Genomic DNA, 20863 nt, shown 5'->3' on the forward strand with positions numbered 1-20863 from the left:
GTCAATCCAAGTTTTAGCTTTGGAAGAAATACATTCTCCAATGGTCTGTGTGGAACTTATTTCTTAAGTAAATTATTTGATTGTGTGTTGAAGCCTAGGTTTATTTCATTTCAAGATATTCAAAGACAAACCCACAATCGACATCTTGTTAGACACTTTAGCTCAAAAGGCAATGGCCGAAATAGCAATGAGGAGAAACATGTTCCTGTAAGCAATGGCAGGGAACCAGATAAAAATAAGAGAGAGGTTACAGCTGATTCTGTTGGCAAAACAAAAATCGAGAAATATGAATTGACTAGTCCTGGATCAAATGATCATGCTCGTTTGGCGAACAATATCAGCAGGAATGGTTTCAGAATAAGAGACTCTTTTTTTAAACCAAGAAATGGGAGTCACCATTTCTATCCAAGAAGTCAACATTTCGAAAGGAATTTTTTGTGCATATTGGTGCCCTGGCAGAATATCAATGTGTCATGGGAAATGTTTCCCTACTTCTTGTAGGGACATATTAAAGATACCCTAAAGGAATGTGCAATGGCCCATTTGAAACATCAGAAATTTGTTGCTCATTATGGTTCATGTTTGAGTTCTTCAATCTGTAGGATCCTATTGCAGAGCATATCAATAAATAGAGCTATATCGAGAGAGATTAGTGAAGGCCCTTGCACATCATTTACAAGTGCCATTGTTAATTCTTGACAGTAGTGTCCTTGCACCCCGTGATTTTGGTGAAGAAGGTGCATCAGAAGCTAAGACTGATGAAGAAAATGAAACTGGTGAAACTGGGGAAGAATTTTCATCAGAGTCAGAGGTAGATGATGAGAATGATGTAAGCAATGAATAAGACTGGGCAAGCAGTGAAGCGTAAGAAGATGGTAGCGATGTAGATGAAAATATGATCATCAAATCCGTGTATGGGGTGTTGATGCACAAAGTAGATTAAGAAAATCTCGTGTTTTGGTTATTGGAATGACTGGAGTGGTTGCAGAGCTATGCAAGAAAATAGTTTTGGCAGGTATTGGTAATTTGATGTTGATGGATGATAGTCCAGTTACAGCAAAAACTTCATCAACAAATTTTTTTAATTCTTGCTAAGGTATCCAATCACAAGGGAAAATTGATTGTTGAAGTCTACCGGGAATCATTAATAGATTTAAATTCTATGGTCCATGTCTCTATTGAAAAAGGCAGTGTGAAAGATCTATCTGCTAATTTTCTTAACAATTTTGATGATGTTGTTCTTGGGCGCACCTCAGTTATTGTGAAAAAGCAGGTTAATGAGATGTGCTGCAAAAGGCCCCAAATAATTGCATTTTATTCAGTAGATTGTAGGCGCAGTTGTGGAGAAATATTTGTTGAATTGTAAAACCACATATACACTCAGGAAAATAGGAAGACATTGTTGCCTCTTAGATTTTTTTTCCAAGCTTAGAGGAGTTTGTGTTAGTTCGTTGGAGCTTCCTAGAAAGACAACCGAGCTCTATTGTGCTCTAAAAATTATAGAAGAGTTTGAGTAAGCTGAGGGTCGTCAACCAGGTCATGTATCCTCTGCAGATTTGGAATTTGTGTTGAGCCTCTAGAAGAAAACATCAAGGCAATGTCATGTAAAGATTTGTGTCATCATTATATGCAAAGAGCATGGTAATGGTATTGAAAAGGCATGCGGTTGCATTCAAGCAGTGTAGACCACTATAGTAGATAAGCTTTGCAACAGACGGTCACCAGTACAAATGGTATTCATAGAGCATCCAAGAAGGGAGAAGAAAAGCAGGTCAATCTAGCAACTTCAAAATAATTTCATGCAGGGAGGTGCAAGGTGGTAGTGAAAGGGCAGATTTTGTGGGATTCCACCCTTAAAGGAGGCAGATCATGACCAAAATTCACTAATTTTGGTTTTGAAAACAACTCTATATGCCATAGTCCATGAGAGTTTTATTGAATATTGTTTAGTTTTAATATTGTTTTATGATAGGATTTTATTACTAATTGTATTTTATTTTATTTTATTTTTTATTTCCTAATTTGAGGAAATTTAAAATGATTTTTTAATATTATAAATAGGATTATTTTTAAGATGTAGAGGTTTGATTTTGGTAGCAGAGATGTTGCCTGGCACTGTGTAAAATTTCCTGAATATAATTTTAATAAAAGAAGTTTTCTGCCCTTTAGACCTAGGCTCCATCATGGTGTTGATTTTTAGTATGTTTTTCTAAAAATTCACTTACATATTTAGTTTTTTTGCCTTGTTATAGCATTATCTAAGACATATGTTAGGAATTCATCTGTAAGGATTCTCCTTTCATGATGATTTTGCTGTTAGATGTAATGGTTTTCTTTGTAGAATTCATCCTTTGCTAGATGCTTTGTTGAGCAACCTCGTGTTTCTCGTTCATCTAAAGCTGCTACTACAGATCCATCCCCTATTTGGTTCCTGCAGGGTAGTGGGATTTCTCCCCTATTATTCTCACATTTGCAATCTTTTATCTGGTTGAACATGGCACTTAATTTTCCCCAAGTTTGCAGGTAGAAACTGGCATCAACTCCATTACCCAATCATCCTTTCTCTTGTTGTTTCGACCCAAAAACTTTCAAAAAACGTCTCCGCACTCCATAGCTAGCCTGAGATTTCATTTATTACAGCCACGTTGTGTTGGCAAAGACAAAGCCCTCTCTGGTCTGGAAGGGCTAGATGCCAGATGAAAAGATTGGTCTGTGGTTACCTCAGAATTGCATTTCTTAGCCTTGAAGTTAATTCTGAGTGATAACATATTGGTTCCATTACCGAGGACGAAGTGACAGATCTTCTCCAGGAAAGATCGTTCAAGTTGTAGAGCTCATTGCTGATGGTGGACAGCAGTCAGACACATATTAAGGGTGAAATCATTCACCTAGTGACTCCATTATTCAAGATACCAATCTTCAAAATTCAGAGTGACTTCACTACCAAAGAATCGAGATTTCAGAGCATCAATGACAAGGCATGTTGCAAACCTTGTGTGTTGTGAAGCTTTAAAATAAGTTAGAGATTAGTTTGTGGATATTTAAATAGATGAAGTATTTTTCATTATCGTGCTTCAATGTTTGAGATCTTCGAAGTTTCCGCCTAAAGCTAAAACTGGTTTCTTTGAGTTAGTTGTTGAAAAATTTGTCCATATTTAGTATTTAAATGATCAGATCCAATCATATGAATTCCGAGATCCCAAAAATTTCTTGGAAACTCTCCCTCCTTCAAAACAAGAAACAATAGGGGTGCCTGTGGATGTTTGCACTGACACTTTTCAGTTGGAGGTCTGTGTTGAGGAGTTAGGGCAGCAAACATGGTCTAGCTTCTATGATCTTATTGTCGCATATATGGAGTATTCTTTCAGTTTGAATGATAAGTCAGATCGTCTATCACAGCCAAATTCAGTTTGTGCATGGATGGCTATCAGCATTTATATTTGTGTCCTGGTTCTGCACTTCCAAGCAGCATCATTGTCACAATTGCTTGATTGGTTGGTCTGGCGTTACAGTATTACTTGATTTATTGATTTTGCTGCAAAGTAGGGTAGGTTTCTGTATAAATAAGCTGCCCAAGGTAGCATTTCAGTTTCCGGTATTTCTCTATGTACAGGTTGCAGTACGTATATGGAATTTTGGATTGGTATGAGTTTTTTGGGTTTATAGATGTTTTTGATCGTATTTCCCAATGGATGAGTCACTTGGTCTACAGTGTTCTTGACACCTCCAAGGAGCTGTCGTCCCAATAAGGTCGATGTTTGTTCCAGTCTTTGTAGCTTGTCACCAGGGATCAACATGAGCTCTTACTAGTTTTGGTTTGGTTAGATGTTTTGCACATGATCTTCAATACACAACATGTCATAAGTGTGCCCATTAGAAGCAGCTCAGAAAGATATTTCCAACAGTATATCACACTCCAAAAACCAGCTCCCGAATGAAAAGATACGACCGAATGAATAAGTAACTCAAAGATCTCCCGCGCAGTAGTTCAGGTATTGAATGATCCAGAGGATGATAGGAGATGTCAGTGGCTTGTCTTGTGGTTAGATTGTGATGGAGAAGGAGAGAACATAGCATTTTAGGTCTATTACCATGCTACTAATCCTCATCTCAACATATGGCAAGCTTGTTTCTCTGCTTTGATTGAAAGAGATATCCTGTGCAGAGGGCACTATACATTGTTGACAGGGATATTGCTGGTGAAAAGTTTACAGCCGCTGGTGTTTCTGGGAAAACTACTGTTTTTACAATCTGCTAGCCCTATAGGATTGGCAGCTATCCTAGAAACAAACAATCAAAGCAATTTTGGATTTCCTCTATGTATGATAGATAAGAGAGAGGCAAAGAAACCAACTTGGATCTTCCGCTTAACTCCTTACTTGATTTCTCTCCCCCTTGACAGAGCCTGCAACTCCTCCCCTAATTATCTTTCTTAGAGAATACCTGTAGAGACAAAGTAACAAAACATCATCAAATCATCTCGATCTATTATATCATAAGCATAGCAGAATCAGAGATACAATGAACATACAATGGCATTCACAAATAACAACATTCACAAATACACGATTGTATGGAGGAAAACTCAAAGAAATTTATTAAATAGAAGGGAGAATTACAACCCAGTTGTCTAATCTAACATCATCCTCCCAGCATCAAAGCCCTCTTCACCTCATGAAAATCAAGATCACTGAAAAATACAATGCTCTCTCTCAAAGACAAACTATCAGCACTTCCTTGCAAATTACAAAATTTCAGTCTTCAGATCTCTCAAATGAGGGATCTATTTATAGATGTGTGCAGGAGTGTGAGTGATCTCTGGGTTTTTGATTATTGTCATGCCACTTGTTTTTCTTGGTTTGACTTGGAGATTTCTTGGATCTTTTACTCATCCCTAGGCGAATTCAGAGAGGCAAGTGTCATATGAGAAGTTTCTAGAAGATTCCATGAGCATCCACTTAGCAAACTGTCTCAGAAATTTGTCCATTCTCCCTCATCGCACCCCACAGAAGGCCTCTTTAGTATGCATTGCACCTGGCTAGTGTAGAAGTCAGTATGCATCGCACCCTGACAGTGGAGCAATCAGTATGGTCCAGTTTTGGCCAGTTTTGAGTGGTTTTTCAAGTGGAACTTCTAGGGAATGATGTAATCAATTGACCATGATCTTTTAGGGTATGGAACAAAACTTTTAGGGGTTAAAGAGCCCTAGTTTATCGACATATAATATTGGGGTTGCAGTGCCCAAATATGTCTATAACAGCTGCCCCCTAAAGCATGAAGTCATAAATCTTTTGATGTCGGGTGAAATGCTTTATCATGGGGATCCGAGGTATTCGAACTAGAAGGTGACCTGTATAAGATACAATACAATACAATCATCATCATATAATTTTCATGATCTAGCTGAGGCAGCCATTCCCATGCTTAGCTTTATAAATTCATTTTCATGTACATAGAACAGATAATCATCTGCAGTTGTAGACTGGTGATTCTTCATATGTAGGGTCATAATCCCTGGCTTGGATGACCATCTGTGTAGCTTCTGTGTACATTTGATGTATTTATATTCCTGAATACATCATAGCCTAGATGGATGAAACTAGGTTCGGGGTCTTCAAACTCGTTCAATCTTCGCTCAATGTACAAGTCGATCCATGTGAAAAGATGTTCTGAGGTTGAACATGGAAAGACACCGCCTGATTACCAACTGATAATGTAAGCTGTTAACAAATGCGAGAGGAATCACTGATAATGATAATGATCCTCAAGGTACTACAATACAGTTCACGTGGTGTGAATATATGATTTGATGTCGAACACCATGCAAAATCTTTCGGTCAAAGGCCATTGATGTAAACCTGTCGTCGGAAGTGAGAAACTTGTCATTGACGCATGCAAGCTTCAAAGTACTGAAAGGGTCGTTTCTAACTCAACTTCTTGGATAAAGAGCTGATGTTGACAAGAAGTGACCCGTCGTAGGAGGGCCTTAATTTATCCCACATCTATGACACGAAATGAATCAAATTATTTTCTGGAGGTGAAAACGATCTAACGACACAAGGTTCAGGAATGGTGGTCATGAAAAATGGAGGGTGAAGGTATTGCAATGGATGAGGCATTAACTGGATTGTAGTTTCTCAACTGAATGATTTCTCTTGAACATATCAGCGACAATGAGATGGATTGGTAGCGTTAACCCGAAAAATGGATGGCGTGGAAGACCCATGGTGAAATGACCGGTGAATGAAATAACCCAACCCAACTCAATCATGGCGATGGAGTGAAAGTGTCATGTTTAGGAGCGACCTACTACCATAAGATTCTTCAAGTTTTCTTCCCTTTTTCCCAGTCATTGCTGACCAGTACCTCTTTATTTTGTCAAGCTAGAGGAGGATAATATATGCTTTTTCTTTAATTTTCCCTTTGGGCAAACCTGTCGCTATGTTTTAACGAGCCGAGTGACAGTGAAACTCGTTCTTGTCTAGGGGACAAGTTCGTCGCTATCATTTTAACAAGTTTAATGACAAAGACAACTCGGTCCTTTTCATGTTACAGAGTTTGAAAAGGAATGAAAAGGAAACTCCAACAGTTCTTTTTCATAGCATAATCCTTTAAGTCCAAAAAAGGATAAAATAATACAAAAGGGATGACTTTTCGATAACTTTGGCGAGCCGAAAAGACAAGTGCTCAAACTTTTTCATGAGATAATTCCTTAGGTCTGAAAAAGATTAAAATATATAGGAGGGATGGCACTTTCCCTTACTTTAATGAGCTAGAAAGGCCAATAGCTTGACAACCTTTTCATATTTAACGGGTCTAAAAAGAGTTTAAAGGAGACTTGTTTTTGAGGAATGAGTGGAATTTAGGGTAGCAACTGGTTCCGGGTAAGCTTGGAACTTCTCAAAACATGGTGGTGTGAAGAGGTTGGCTAACAGGACCACTCATCGCAACTGTTCCTCAAAATGGTAAACAATCAAGTGGAAGCATATGATCGGCCAAAAGAATGGAGGTGATGGAAGGCACACAACCAAAGCTCACAAGGCTAATAGCAGGGCAATAACAAAGGTTATTCACTGAAGGCGGGTTCATTTTTTTAACGAGCTTGAACCGTGCAGAACTATGCTCAGAGGTAGGTTTATTTTTTAACGAGATTGAACCATGCGATAACCATGCTCAGTTATAGTGGTCAAATATGTTAAATTCACCATTTAGGCACATTATATTCTTTCATTGGTCATTCAACCTACTCAATCACTCCATCAAATTGATTAGGAATACATACATATGTATGAAAAATGAATTAAAACTAACATTTTGCTTGAGGTATGTGAATAGTAACATAAAAAGTAGCTTTACCTTTCATTTTCATCATTTCTTTTCAAATTTGGGATTTTGGAGCTTTGGAGTGGTTTCCCCCTCAAATTTCATCAGTTGATTTCGGGAGATCCGGTGGACTATTCTCTGCACCATCAGGACTAGGTAGGAGCTAACCATTAGCTCTTCATTTTCATTCCATCCTTTTTTGATTCTGAGCAAAATTTTCCATTTTTTTTGGGACCCTGGGGTTTAAAGAACTCGTTCTCCAACCATCGCACCTAGCCTATATTGAATTCATACTTACCTGTTCACTGGCCAGCCAGTGTGCATCTCACCTTGCTCAAATGCAGGGTGCGATGGGTGCAGAAGGGAAACTTTACACAGTGACTCTTTATGAAATTTTTGCTTGTTTTTGCTCAAATTTGGATCCTAACTTATCTTCTGTCTGTGTCTCAGATATTTTTTGGATCAAGATGGTTGTTACATGGCATGAATGTGAACATGAAGAAGAGGACATGATTGCCTTACACGACCAGAGCATAGTTACTACATTACGAAACTGTGGCTTGCTAAAGTTCATCCGTATATCCACCATGAGGCAACAAATCAGTTTGTTGAAGTATTTCCTCGATGCTTGGGATCCGATTGACCAGTTATTACAGATCAGAGGCAAATATATTCCATTGATAATCAAGGATATTTACTTTCTGAGGGGGTTATCGAGGCGCGGTGCCCCTCTTTCACTATCAGGATCCACCCGTGGAGGTGAATCTACCAAAGATTATATTCATCAGTTCTGTAGAGATGGATCTCGGCCTAGCAGAGATGGTAAGATCAATATCTAGGATGTCACTGATCAACCCTTGAGGACCATTTTATTTACCTTTGCTAGATTGGTTGGCAGCGCAGCTTTACACTTGGCAAACATATCTTACATGCAGTACATCGTAGAATGCCTGGAACTGAAGGTGTTCAATTGGTGTGAGGCAGTATTTCCTGTCATAAAATAACAACTCCATATTGACTAGTTTTTCTTTGGAGAGGATTCCACTGATGCATCCTTAGTACATTTCACTAGGATTTCCAGCACCAGGGAAACCACGGATGCAGAGATGGGTTGATCTTATGGCCAGACATGCTGGTCAGTCACAGATTTCCTTCTCTAATGTAGTTTTTGAGTGGTTCGACCATCAGGGGATGGTCTTTGCGGAGTATCCATACGTCGGGATGGATTTTCGAGGCCACCCGGATTTGGCGTTACCAGCTGGCGAGCAGTGGAGTGCTATAGGTAAAATAATTCGACCACATCTTTGTTTATCAGTTTTATAATGTTTTTTTGTTTAATGTTATCAAGACTAATCAAACTCACATGTGTGTGCAAATATTTGGCCAGTATGACCAACGGTAAGCCCACGGGCGGCAGCTTATGCTCCAGCAGGAGAGGCTGTAGGGAGGTCCATCCTTCGAGATCTAGACATATCGGAGACCTTGGTAGTGCTGTAGGATCAGATCGAGGTACTCACTCTCAGTATTCAGGATGTCAGGACTGATGAGCTGCCTTTGAGGTTACAGCGCCACACTACCAGTGTGTCAAGTCGATGGACCTGGTTCTTGCGCATGATTACATAGGCAGTGACATGTTATCAGCAACATCATTAGACTAGGATGCTTTTCTGCATTCATTTTTGAGTTTCTTAGTCATATGACCGATTTTGTCTTAGCCACAAAACATTTTGTAAAAACTATAAATGGTTATATATTTTTTATTTTCGGAGTTTTATTTTGGTTAAATTATGCAAATGTTAATGTGAAATGCTTTTCTTTACAAATGCTGCAAATGTCTATCTAACGCATAGTTTGCTAATGAATTAGTTAATGTGTTTAAGCTTCTGGAAACATGTTGATATTGAATAGAATAAAACTGTCTTTTCAAAATCCTGACTCTAAGGAACATACGATAAATAGCTGGGTTCCGAATGGAATACATGTCAATAAGTTGTAGAATGATGAGTTGCAAATCTAGCTTGACAATGAGTCAGTGTATGCCATGTGAAATGGCGTCAGAGAGAAGCTCAATCAACGAGCTATACTCAGCGATGTTGTTCATTGATCAGCCAATACATACCACTCTGAAACTCACTAACTCACCGCTTGGAGCAAAAATGGCCCAGGTTGCAAAAGATAGGTTTCGCGTACTACAACTAGCTCCGTCAGCATACCCAACAAATGGTTCCAAAAATTCTGACATCTGCAAAAAATGAAAAGTGGATCACTTAACCAAAATGAAAACTCTAAAAGAAAAGAAAAAATGTAACAAAAGCATATATACAAAGAGATTACTACACTTAATTAATCATAGTAATGTTTAAGGTACAACCCGTTTCGGGGTTGCGACAATGGAATCCCATCATAATCAACCAGCTCGTAGGCTCCTTTTGTCAATACCCATTTAACAATGTAGGGGTCCAGCCATAATGGTTCGAACTTACCTGCTCCCAATTTGTCAGAGTCCTGATCGTAGAGCAAGACCAGGTCACATTCTGAGAAGATACGAGGCTTGACATTTTTGTCAAATTGTGCCTTGACACGTTTCTTATGTACTTTGTTAGCCAGCGTGGCATCATGATGGGTTTCATCCAAGTGAATTAGTTCCAAGAAACAAGACTCTTCCTTCGAAGTCTTAGGAAACAAAACAATTGCGAGCTTGAGAGATGAAATTTTGCACTAAATTGGTCAGACAGCTTCCAGACCGTACATCAACTAAAAAGGTGTAAATCCGGTTGCATTTCTCACCGATGTCCTATATGCCCATAGAACTGAGTATAGGATTAAATTCCAATTCCATTTGTGGACTCCAATCATTCTCTCCAGCATGCGCTTAAGGACTTTGTTGATTGCCTCAACCTGTCCATTAGCCCACAGACAATATGGAGTAGAACTATCATGGGATAATTCTACATTGGCAGTCAATTCAACCATCATGTGATTGCGAAAATGCGATCCATGATCTGTGACTATAGCCTGTGGAACACCAAATCTAGAGACTACATGCTTAAAAAAGAAAAGAGTTGTCGTTTCACCGATGTTGCTTAATCAGGGAAAATTTTAAGAACCCCCCCTAAATTTATAAATATAATAAATGGGCGAATCTCCATGGTATATAGGAAAAATGGAAGGCGATTTTATCAATAATATAATATGTATATATAATTTTTTGGCGAATCTCTCACCAGGCATGGCGAATATTTTACTCAATTATAAAATCTTGTAAGATCTTGGCGAGTCTTTCACTAAATAATAAAACTTTGTAAAGTCCTAATGAATCTTAGCATAGGCTACATGCTGGTTTAATTCCGCCATTTAAATAGGCTACATTCCTGGTGAATACCATGGGTCAATACCATGTGCCATTTTGGTGAATACCATGGGTCAATACCATGTGCCATTTTTATTTTTATTAATTCTAATATTAGGGTTAATAATGGTTTTTTGCATGGTATTAGTAACAATCTAGTCCATGGTATTTGTCCCATAGTATTTTCGCCATAGGTTTCACCTAAATATAACCCATTTTTTGAGTGTTCGTAAATATAAGGTGACTTATGGAGTAAATATAAAAAAATGTTTTATTTGTTTACCATACCTCTCTTTTATTTATATTTTTATTAATTTACCATACCTCTTTTACAAATATGGTATTTGGCCCATAGGATTCACTTAAATAAAACCTCTTCCTTGAGCCTTCATAAATAGAACGAGGGTTATGGACTAAATATAAAAAGAGGTTTTATTTATTTACGATACGTTTAGTTTATTTATATTTTTATTTATTTACCATACCATTTGAGTAAGTATAAAAAGATGTTTTATTTATTTACCATACCTCCACTTTACTTATATTTTTATTTGTTTACACCGTTACATGTATATAAGGTGACTTATGGAGTAAATATAAAAAATGTTTTATTTATTTACCATACCTCTCATTTATTTATATTTTTATTAATTTACCATACCTCTTTTATAAATATGGTATTTGGCCCATAGGATTCACTTAAATAAAACCTATTCTTGAAAATGGGCGAATGGATTCACTTACATAAAACCTATTCTTGAAAATGGGCGAATGGAAGGTTGTAAGTCCTAATTTCAAGGGCTAAATTTACCTTTTTTACCCTCTCCCTTAAAATAAGGTGGGCTATTTGAGGTGATTTGTAAAAATGTACTATGATACAAAATATTCGCCCACTAAAAATTTAAAACCCCTTAATTTCGCCAAAGGGCGAACATTCGCCCCTAAAATTATCCTTGTGCTTAATGTAGGCATCGCCTCAGCCCATTTTGTAAAATAGTCGACAGTGACTATAATATACCCATGCCCCTGGCTGAGGTGGGGTTACATGTCATGAAATCTATGCTCCATTTAGCGAATGGCCCAACAACAGCTACTGGATGCGGTGGTGCAGGTGGTAATCTGGTTTTGCGATCAAAAATCTGACAAGCATGGAAACTTCTGATTGCAATTATGCAATCTTTGAATATAGTGGGCTAGAATTAACCAGTTCGTAAGATCTTTTGTTCAGTAGAATAACCAGATAGATGCCCCCCACAAGCACCTAAATGACAATCATTCAGGACTTTTTCGGGCTCCTTATGTGTGAGGTACCTCTGTAGAACTGTGTGGACACCATGACAGTAATGTGTATCACCAATGGTCAGGTAGTTTTGGGCTTGGTATCGAGTATGTCGCTATTTAGAGCAAGAGGTGTTAGGCCTAAAAGCTTGGGTTTTGAGATAGATCAATATATCTCTGTACCACGGATCGCTTGACGATATCAGAAACAGTGTCTCATCCACGATTGATGCTTTAGATGTTAAATTTTTGAACGATGATGGGAGGCCAGAAAGTAACTCTGTGAAGATGAGAGACTTCTTTGATTTGGATTTGGTGAATTCCAGATCAAACTCTTGCAAAATGGCCATCTATTTGGAATATTTTCCCCCTAGTAATTGACGCGATAGAATGTAGGTCATAGGGTGCAATCTAACACAATGGTAGTTTTTCGAAAGAGGATATAGTGTTGAAATCTCTGTACTGCTTGAACAGCTGCTAAAGCCATATTTTCAACATAATAGTACTTGCTTTCTGCATCATTAAGGTTGCGACTTAAATAATATATAAGATGTTATATTCCATTATTTTCTTGTACAAAAACCATAGCGATGGTTGTATTTGCGGCGTCGAGATACAGGGTAAAATCTTTTTGATAGTCAAGAGCATAAATTAATGATGCTTTTATCAGGGAACCTTTTAAAGCATCAAAGGAAGCTTACACAACTTGATCCTAGTCGAAGGGTACTCCTTTTTTCAAAAGACGCATATAACCTTTAGCAAGTTCGGCATAGTGCGGAATGAACCTCCTCAGAAAGTTGGCTTTCCCTTGGAGTTTCTGAATCTGATGAAAATTTGAAGGTGGAGGCATGTCAAGGATTGCGTGAACCTTAAATGGGTCGAGCCGAATTCCATCCTTAGAAACTACGAAACCAAGTAATCGACCAAAACCAACACAAAACAAACAATTGTGTGGATTGAGTCATATCTTGTATTGTCGGCAATGTAGAAATATGGCTCTCAAATGCTACAGATGATCGGTCCACTTTCGTAAATGAGCCGGTAGATTGTCAAGATATGGTTGAATGATATGTTTGATGTCATGGAAGGTGTAGTTCATTTCCCTCTGAAAAGTTGCCCCTGCATTTTTCAAACTGAAAGGTAGTTTATGGTACGCGAATGTGCCCCATGGATATATAAATGCAGTCTTCGACTAGTCCTATGGGTGGATATTGATTTGGTTGTACCCAGAAAATCCATCCATGAATGAAAAGATTTCGCATCCGGCACATTGATCAATTATCTGGTCGATGAAGGGTGTAGGATAGTTGTCGTTTGGACAAGCTTGATTTACATCCCTATAATTGACGCACACTCTAATTGTTCCTTGCTTTTTCATCACATGAACAATATTCGATACCCTATCAGTTAGAGGAATAGGGTAAATGAAACCAACATGAAAAAAAATTCAACTTCTGCCTCTATGGTAGCGGCTTTCTTCAGGTGAACAGGTCGAAGTTGTTGTTGTACTGGTTTGACATCTGGATATATCTTGATTTCGTGTTCAAAAATTCTCATGTCAATGCCTAGCATTTCTTCATATGACCATGCAAATACATCTCTGAATTCACGAAAGAGAGTGCAAAATATTTCCTGTTCTGATGGAGAACAAGTTTTGCCAACATGAATATTTTCTACAACATTAGGTTTGGTCGAGATATTAATGGTGATAGTTTCCTCAATATTGGACATATTTCGCTCAGAATCCAGTGTATTTACAATATTGTTGGGTATACGACCAAAGTCCCACATTGACTAGAAGTGGGGAGGATCATGGGTATATAAGGATGGACAAATATCTCCATTTGTATGAGGCCTTTTGGGGTAAAAGCCCAAAAACAAATCCATGAGGGCTTAGGCCCAAAGTGGACAATATCATACCATTGTGGAGATATGTGGTGTCTAGAGTCCTAACAAGTGGTATCGGAGCCATGCCCCGATGTTAGCCAAGTGGATGAATCTTCGAAATGCTAAACAAAGGTGGTGGGCCCTGGTAATATCACGAATCCGTGGATGGAGCTTGGTTAGACAGGCGGTGTGCTCCGGATTCTTCATGGACGTGTTGTGGTCCCAACACGGTGAAGAGGAGTTGACCTGGGATAGAGCAAGCTCTCGAGGCAGGTGGTGCTTCCATGTAAGGCGTGTGCTTCCAACGCATTGGAGCGGAGAATCCTGGTTGGTAGAGAGTGGACGGATGGATAATCGTTTGAGGGGAGGCTTGATGGTCCTTTGTTCGAGGTGAGGATTGTTGGGTATATGACCAAAGTCCCAGATTGACTAGAAGTGGGGAGGATCATGGGTATATAAGGATGGATAAATATCTCCATTGGTATGAGGCCTTTTGGGGTAAAAGCCCAAAAACAAATCCATGAGGGCTTAGGCCCAAAGTGGACAATATCATACCATTGTGGAGATATGTGGTGTCCAGAGTCCTAACAAATATTTGATAGAAAATTAGAAACTGAAGGATGATTAAGGTTGCTTGAATAATCTTCATTGTTATATTGAAGGTGGGAACAATGGTGGTAATCTTCCCACGGCGTCTCTCCTATCATCATCGACTGAATGATTCTTTCATCTGTAGAATGTATACAAGACCAAGGATCGGAAGAGGTACCATACTCTAGAGACCTATTTATCCAAACAAGCGTTCAGTGTTGATTTGGGTTTGCCGCCCAGACCTAGAAAATTGATTGCTACAAAGATTCTATGGGCTTGAGGGGAACACCTCGCGATGATCCACACTATCAAAATGGTCATATTTCTTCTTAATCTTAGATGTTGTAGAAGAGACCATATGACAGGTTTCCACTGTGGCCACTTATGCCAGATCAGTTGGAGGTGGGAGGGCAAAAGTACCCATTAAGGAAGGGTCTTTTAGGAGACCTACTCCGACATTTTGAAGCGATTTAGAACTTGCATGGATCAATGGAATGTTTCCAGCAGCTTGTGAACTATTGGGGAGAAAGGTTAGCTAGTCAGTGATTGTAATTCCACCTTGGAGGGAAATGCAATCTTTCTAAAATATGTAGACACAACGGCAGCCATAGCATAAATCCAGGGCCTTCCCAGTAAGATATTGTAGTCAAGGTTTCCATCAATGACCTCGAATTCAATCTCTACTGTCTTTCCCCCCAGTTCAACTTGCAAGTTACTTAAAATCCCATACGGCGTGTATGTTCATTGATGATCGCAACAAGGGTGGTGAACCTAAAGTTTTCCAGCAACTCATTGACATAATAAAGGTAGATGCCCCCTCATCAATGATTTTTTGATGAATAGTTTAATTGAGGGCTTTTACCTATATAAGGAAAGTGAGTTGGGCGGGTAATTGAGGAGCGTATCCTTTATGGTTAAAGGCCACAAGATTGGAATCCGCTAGATCAATCCCACCTATTGCTGATAACAAAGCCTGCTTTTCGGAGGGGCAATTCTATAGTACTTCAAGTGTCAACATAGCGGAAGGCAATTGAGCCAGGTCCTCCACTATATTATAATTTTGTGTTGCTCGGGCAAGAGGATTAAATGTTGACTTATGTATGACTCCCTTTGGCAACTTTATAGTTAATTCAGGAATAATGGGTGGAACGACTTCTAGTGAAATTGTTGTTGAACTACTAGGTTGATTTGTAGTCTGGTTGTTCGATGACTTTGGATTCCCGTACTCTTTATCCCTTGTCGATATCAAGGCATCATTTTGTTTTTTCGAGATGGATAACATACGCACTTAGGATGTGGAAGCATGATCGATAGCAACCAGATTAGTTTCTGGGTTTGGAAACGGATCAGTAAACACTGCTGAGGTACTTCAAGTCTTTAAAAGTTTTGTAACCTTAGCTCGATGTGGAAAATTATTCATGTAATGGTCCTCATGACAAATGTAACATGGATCTCGAGGTTTCTTTCACCTAGTAGGGTTCTCAAAAGTTTTTTTAGGAGTTGAATTCTCCTGCTCCTTCTTATTATTTTTCCCTTTCTTCTTGCCCCCTCATTGCTTTGGATCTTTGCCCTTGTCAAATGACATGACATTAACCTCCGAGGAAAGTGGTTTGTCATTTTCTTTTTTACTAGAAACTGCAAGGGCTTTACGATATGGAGCCTTTGCAATGTGCGTGCTTGAGGTATTGATCACGCCATCAATGGAATGAGAGTCCCTGTTCGATTTAGGAAGGGGGAACACAAATTCTAGTCTAGGAGTGTTAGGAACTTTGTCGTAGAGGGTGCCAGACTGAGTATAGATCAAGCAAGGATAATTTTAGGGGCGAATGTTCGCCCTTTGGTAAAATTAAGGGGTTTTAAATTTTTAGTGGGCGAATATTTTGTATCATAGTACATTTTTACAAATCACCTCAAATAGCCCACCTTATTTTAAGGGAGAGGGTAAAAAAGGTAAATTTAGCCCTTGAAATTAGGACTTACAACCTTCCATTCGCCCATTTTCAAGAATAGGTTTTATTTAAGTGAATCCATTCGCCCATTTTCAAGAATAGGTTTTATTTAAGTGAATCATATGGGCCAAATACCATATTTATAAAAGAGGTATGGTAAATTAATAAAAATATAAATAAATGAGAGGTATGGTAAATAAATAAAACATTTTTTATATTTACTCCATAAGTCACCTTATATACATGTAAGGGTGTAAACAAATAAAAATATAAGTAAAGTGGAGGTATGGTAAATAAATAAAACGTCTTTTTATACTTACTCAAAAGGTATGGTAAATAAATAAAAATATAAATAAACTAGACGTATCGTAAATAAATAAAACCTCTTTTTATATTTAGTCCATAACCCTCGTTCTATTTATGAAGGCTCAAGAAAGAGGTTTTATTTAAGTGAATCCTATGGGCCAAATACCATATTTGTAAAAGAGGTATGGTAAATTAATAAAAATATAAATAAAAGAGAGGTATGGTAAACAAATAAAACATTTTTTATATTTACTCCATAAGTCACCTTATATTTACGAACACTCAAAAAATGGGTTATATTTAGGTGAAACCTATGGCCAAAATACTATGGGACAAATACCATGGACTAGATTGTTATTAATACCATGCAAAAAACCATTATTAACCCTAATATTAGAATTAATAAAAATAAAAATGGCACATGGTATTGACCCATGGTATTCACCAAAATGGCACATGGTATTGACCCATGGCATTCACCTGGAATGTAGCCTATTTAAATGGGGGAATTAAACGAGCATGTATCCTATGCTAAGATTCACTAGGACTTTACAAAGTTTTATTATTTAGTGAAAGACTCGCCAAGATCTTACAAGATTTTATAATTGAGTAAAATATTCGCCATGCGTGGTGAGAGATTCGCCCAAAAATTATATATACATATTATATTATTGATAAAATCGCCTTCCATTTTTCCTATATACCATGGAGATTCGCCCATTTATTATATTTATAAATTTAGGGGGGGTTCTTAAAATTTCCCCTGAGATCAAGTCTAAATATTGTGCATAAGAAATGACTTGATCTTCAGTGACAACCCCTCCCTTCGCCATATCCTCAGTAATAGAAGGCAATAAGGACTTAATAAACCACTCAACTAGAAGCTGATCAGGAACGTACGTCTTTACCATTCGACGACGGTGTCACCACTCATGAATATGATTAGATATGTGAGTGGCTATTGTCTATTTAAAGTCAGTAAGGAGTTTTGTTCCCATTTCGTACCTTATGGGTAACTGAAAGTGGGTTAGAAAAGTAGTGGCAAGGGCACTGACGTTATCAAATGAAGCTCTAAGAAATTCAATATACCATTTCGCTGTCAGACCAGTGAGCATTATCTGAAAAAGGCGAAGCCTAATCGAATCATTATTTAGGGTGCTAGACGAGCACCACAAATGAAAAGTCATTACGTGTTTCGATGGATCTTCACCTGGATTTCCATTGAATTTAGGAATATCGGAGGGAAGTTTATGAGGAATCGCTGGCCACCAAGGGGCCTATGCAATTGGATCATTCGTCAGCCGGTTCAAATCTAGTAATTCTAGAGTTCCTACAAAAGGAAACTATTGGTTCAGGTTAGGTGAAGCATACCCAGGATAAGATGGGATCGCCTGAGCAGTAGGTCTTTGCATACCAACATAATGTATCTGATGATGGTAACTGTGATAAGGTTTTTGGTAACCATTATAGCAATAACCGTTTTGGAAATGTGGTTGTCCATTACCTACAAAGCCTTGTTGCTCAGGTCCTCGGTAGGTTTGCTGGAATTGCAGTTGTTGATATTGTACCAGCCATGGTTGTTGGACCATTTGTTGTTGTCCAATACTAGAAGATTGACCAAGATGTGGGGTGATAATACCCATTTGAGCCTGAGTCGTTCTAGGTAAGGAAGAACTAACATGAGGTTGTGATTGAGTCGTAGAGACAAGAGGTTGTTGTATTGCAACCTGAGAGACTTGAGGTTGACACACAATAGGAAGTGCTTGTACTTGTGACACGGTCACAATAGCAGGTGTAGTGGGAATATTTGACACAGGTTGGGTTGGTTGCATTGAATATACAACCCTTGGTTGTTGAGGCAGTATTAGTATCCAACCGCTAGATGTAATTCAAGTCTAACCTAAATTTTTTTGTAGACTCTCATATGGTTCTTCTCCAAGAGGGAACAATGAAAAAGCATATTTCCCTCCATATGGCGGCAGTCCAGTGTTCAAAGGATATATTAGTCTTTGAAGACTGGTCTGCCCAAATTGAAACTAGCATGCATGATCGATTTGCTGAGTTTCAACATATGAAATACCAAATTGGATTTTGAATGAACAAATAGGAACAGACCATGTCGTTGAAACAGTCCCTTAGTGGACTTCAGCTAGTGGTTAATAACTAGTTGGGATAGATGGTATACCAGCAAACATTGTAGGAATGGCAACAAGAATTTATGTTGTAGCTGTATCAGACGACACAGTCCTAGATGTTGATGGTTGCTCAGACATATTTAGTCTATCCAAAAGATTTCCTAGCGATTCGATAGGAACTTGCGATGAAGGATGATTAAAAGAACTAAATTCAGGAGTAGAAGGATATAAGTGGATCCCAGTTCCAAAATGTAATGGGGTACTGGATGGAAGTTCCTCTACTATATGCTCTATAGCAATCAGTCTAGGTGGAAGAGGTAGACCGTCAGGTCCATAAAATATTTCTGGAGCCGAAGAAGGTATGGCTTCTACAGTGACAGATATTTGAGGGGTGACACCTTTTGAATTCTGGAAATAAACTTCTAGATGTTCAGGTAAGTGAACTTCAGTCTCTTAATCAGCTCTAGCTGGAGGTATTTCAGGTATAAAGTGTCTACCATTACACTAGGATTAGTTCTAATGTCCTCTTGTAACTGCGGAACTTCTTCTCTAAAGGCAAACGTACCAGAAATGATCGGAGTAATTGTAGTCTCTGACGATGTTGAAACACAAGTTTCAAATAAATCAGGTGAATTGGACTCAGTTAAATGAGATTTTTTTGCTTAGAATTGCTTTGTTTCTTGAGTCAAAGACGGTTGACTTGGTAGTCTCTGCGAACGACGGGGTTTTGATTGACTTTCTTCCATGATTGCGGATTACTTGATCAACTCAAAATTAATGGGAAAATAATGTTATTCTGAATTAAATAAATTTTAATGACACTTTGACACAACGTTTCTTTTTCAATTTTTAAGAGTCGAGAAAAAGATAAAGATGACTCTAGTCCACTTCAACTTTTAACGAGCCTGAAGTGACAAGTGCTCAAATGGACCTTTTCTTTTAAGGAGTTGAAAAGGAACAAAAGTGACTACCCTGGAAATCTAGACAAAGGAATTACCAAACCAATCACAAAACTGCAATATACACCTTCGTGATAAATTAAAGAGAAATTACCAAGGACTTATGTACGGCAGTCAATCTTCCTAAATGTTGTGTTCAGTGCATTGGGATTGATAGGGTGGCAGACACTGCTTCCTATGGATAAAGGATGTAAGCCTATTGTGGTCTCCTAGTATATACTTGACGGTATGGGGAGCACAAGTCCGTGCTAGCACTTTTTGTATCAAAGAGGATGAATCACCCAACCTTCGATGAAAATGATACTTACTAGATTTTATGACGTCGGAACGCGTCTCTAGCCTAGACCTCTAGATGTGTTGTGTTATATTCCAAAGCGTTGTTAAGTTCATTGAAAATTATTCTAGATTTTATCTTGCTTAGAAGTTTACCTTTCAATGGTTCACCACATCATGTAGATGTAAAATTTGTAAATATGCAATCTACAATGATAAGCAATCATTGTTTACTTTGGTCAATGAAAATCCTAGCTACTAGGAAAAGAAAATTATGATTCTTTCAAAAAAAGAGCAAAGAGCACACTCTAAATGCACTTTCCTAAATCAATTTTCGCACACACGCTAAATGCAAATGAAAATGCATGTATTTGTTTTTCGTTCCCTTAATGTGAGGAATGCCAAAAAGAGAGCTAAGTATAGATCTGAAACCTTTCACTCAAAGCGACATTTCGACAATTTCTTTTTCAAAATAGAAAGGAAGACTAAACAAAACTTTTCAATGTCGAATAGAAAATTCTTTTGACACTTCAAATAACAACAAATGAAATCAAATACCTGACAAAAATTTCAATCGACTATTCAGAGAAGGAAGACTTTACGACACTTCTCTTTTTTGACACAAAACGATAGTTATGACACTTTTTGTACCAAAACGATAGATCGATTTAAGTAAATTTTCGACAAAGGATTGTAAATGATGGAAAAATATATAAAAACATTTACTAGTCCTAATCAATGGAGGCTGATCTATGTAATGCAAGTAGGCTTTAGTAATTAGGTATTGTTCATAAGCAGCAAATCAACTAAACA

General features: G+C 38.1%; 1 pseudogene; it reads left to right on the forward strand.

The window, feature by feature from the left end:
• Window positions 1-894: 894 nt before the first annotated feature.
• Window positions 895-1685, forward strand: LOC149256505 (SUMO-activating enzyme subunit 1B-1 pseudogene; annotated as a pseudogene).
• Window positions 1686-20863: the final 19178 nt, after the last annotated feature.

The sequence above is a fragment of the Pinus tabuliformis genome, chromosome 7 (genome assembly GCF_031772625.1).
Source record: "Pinus tabuliformis cultivar Carrire ecotype Pingquan chromosome 7, CPIR1, whole genome shotgun sequence".
NCBI lineage: Eukaryota > Viridiplantae > Streptophyta > Pinopsida > Pinales > Pinaceae > Pinus > Pinus tabuliformis.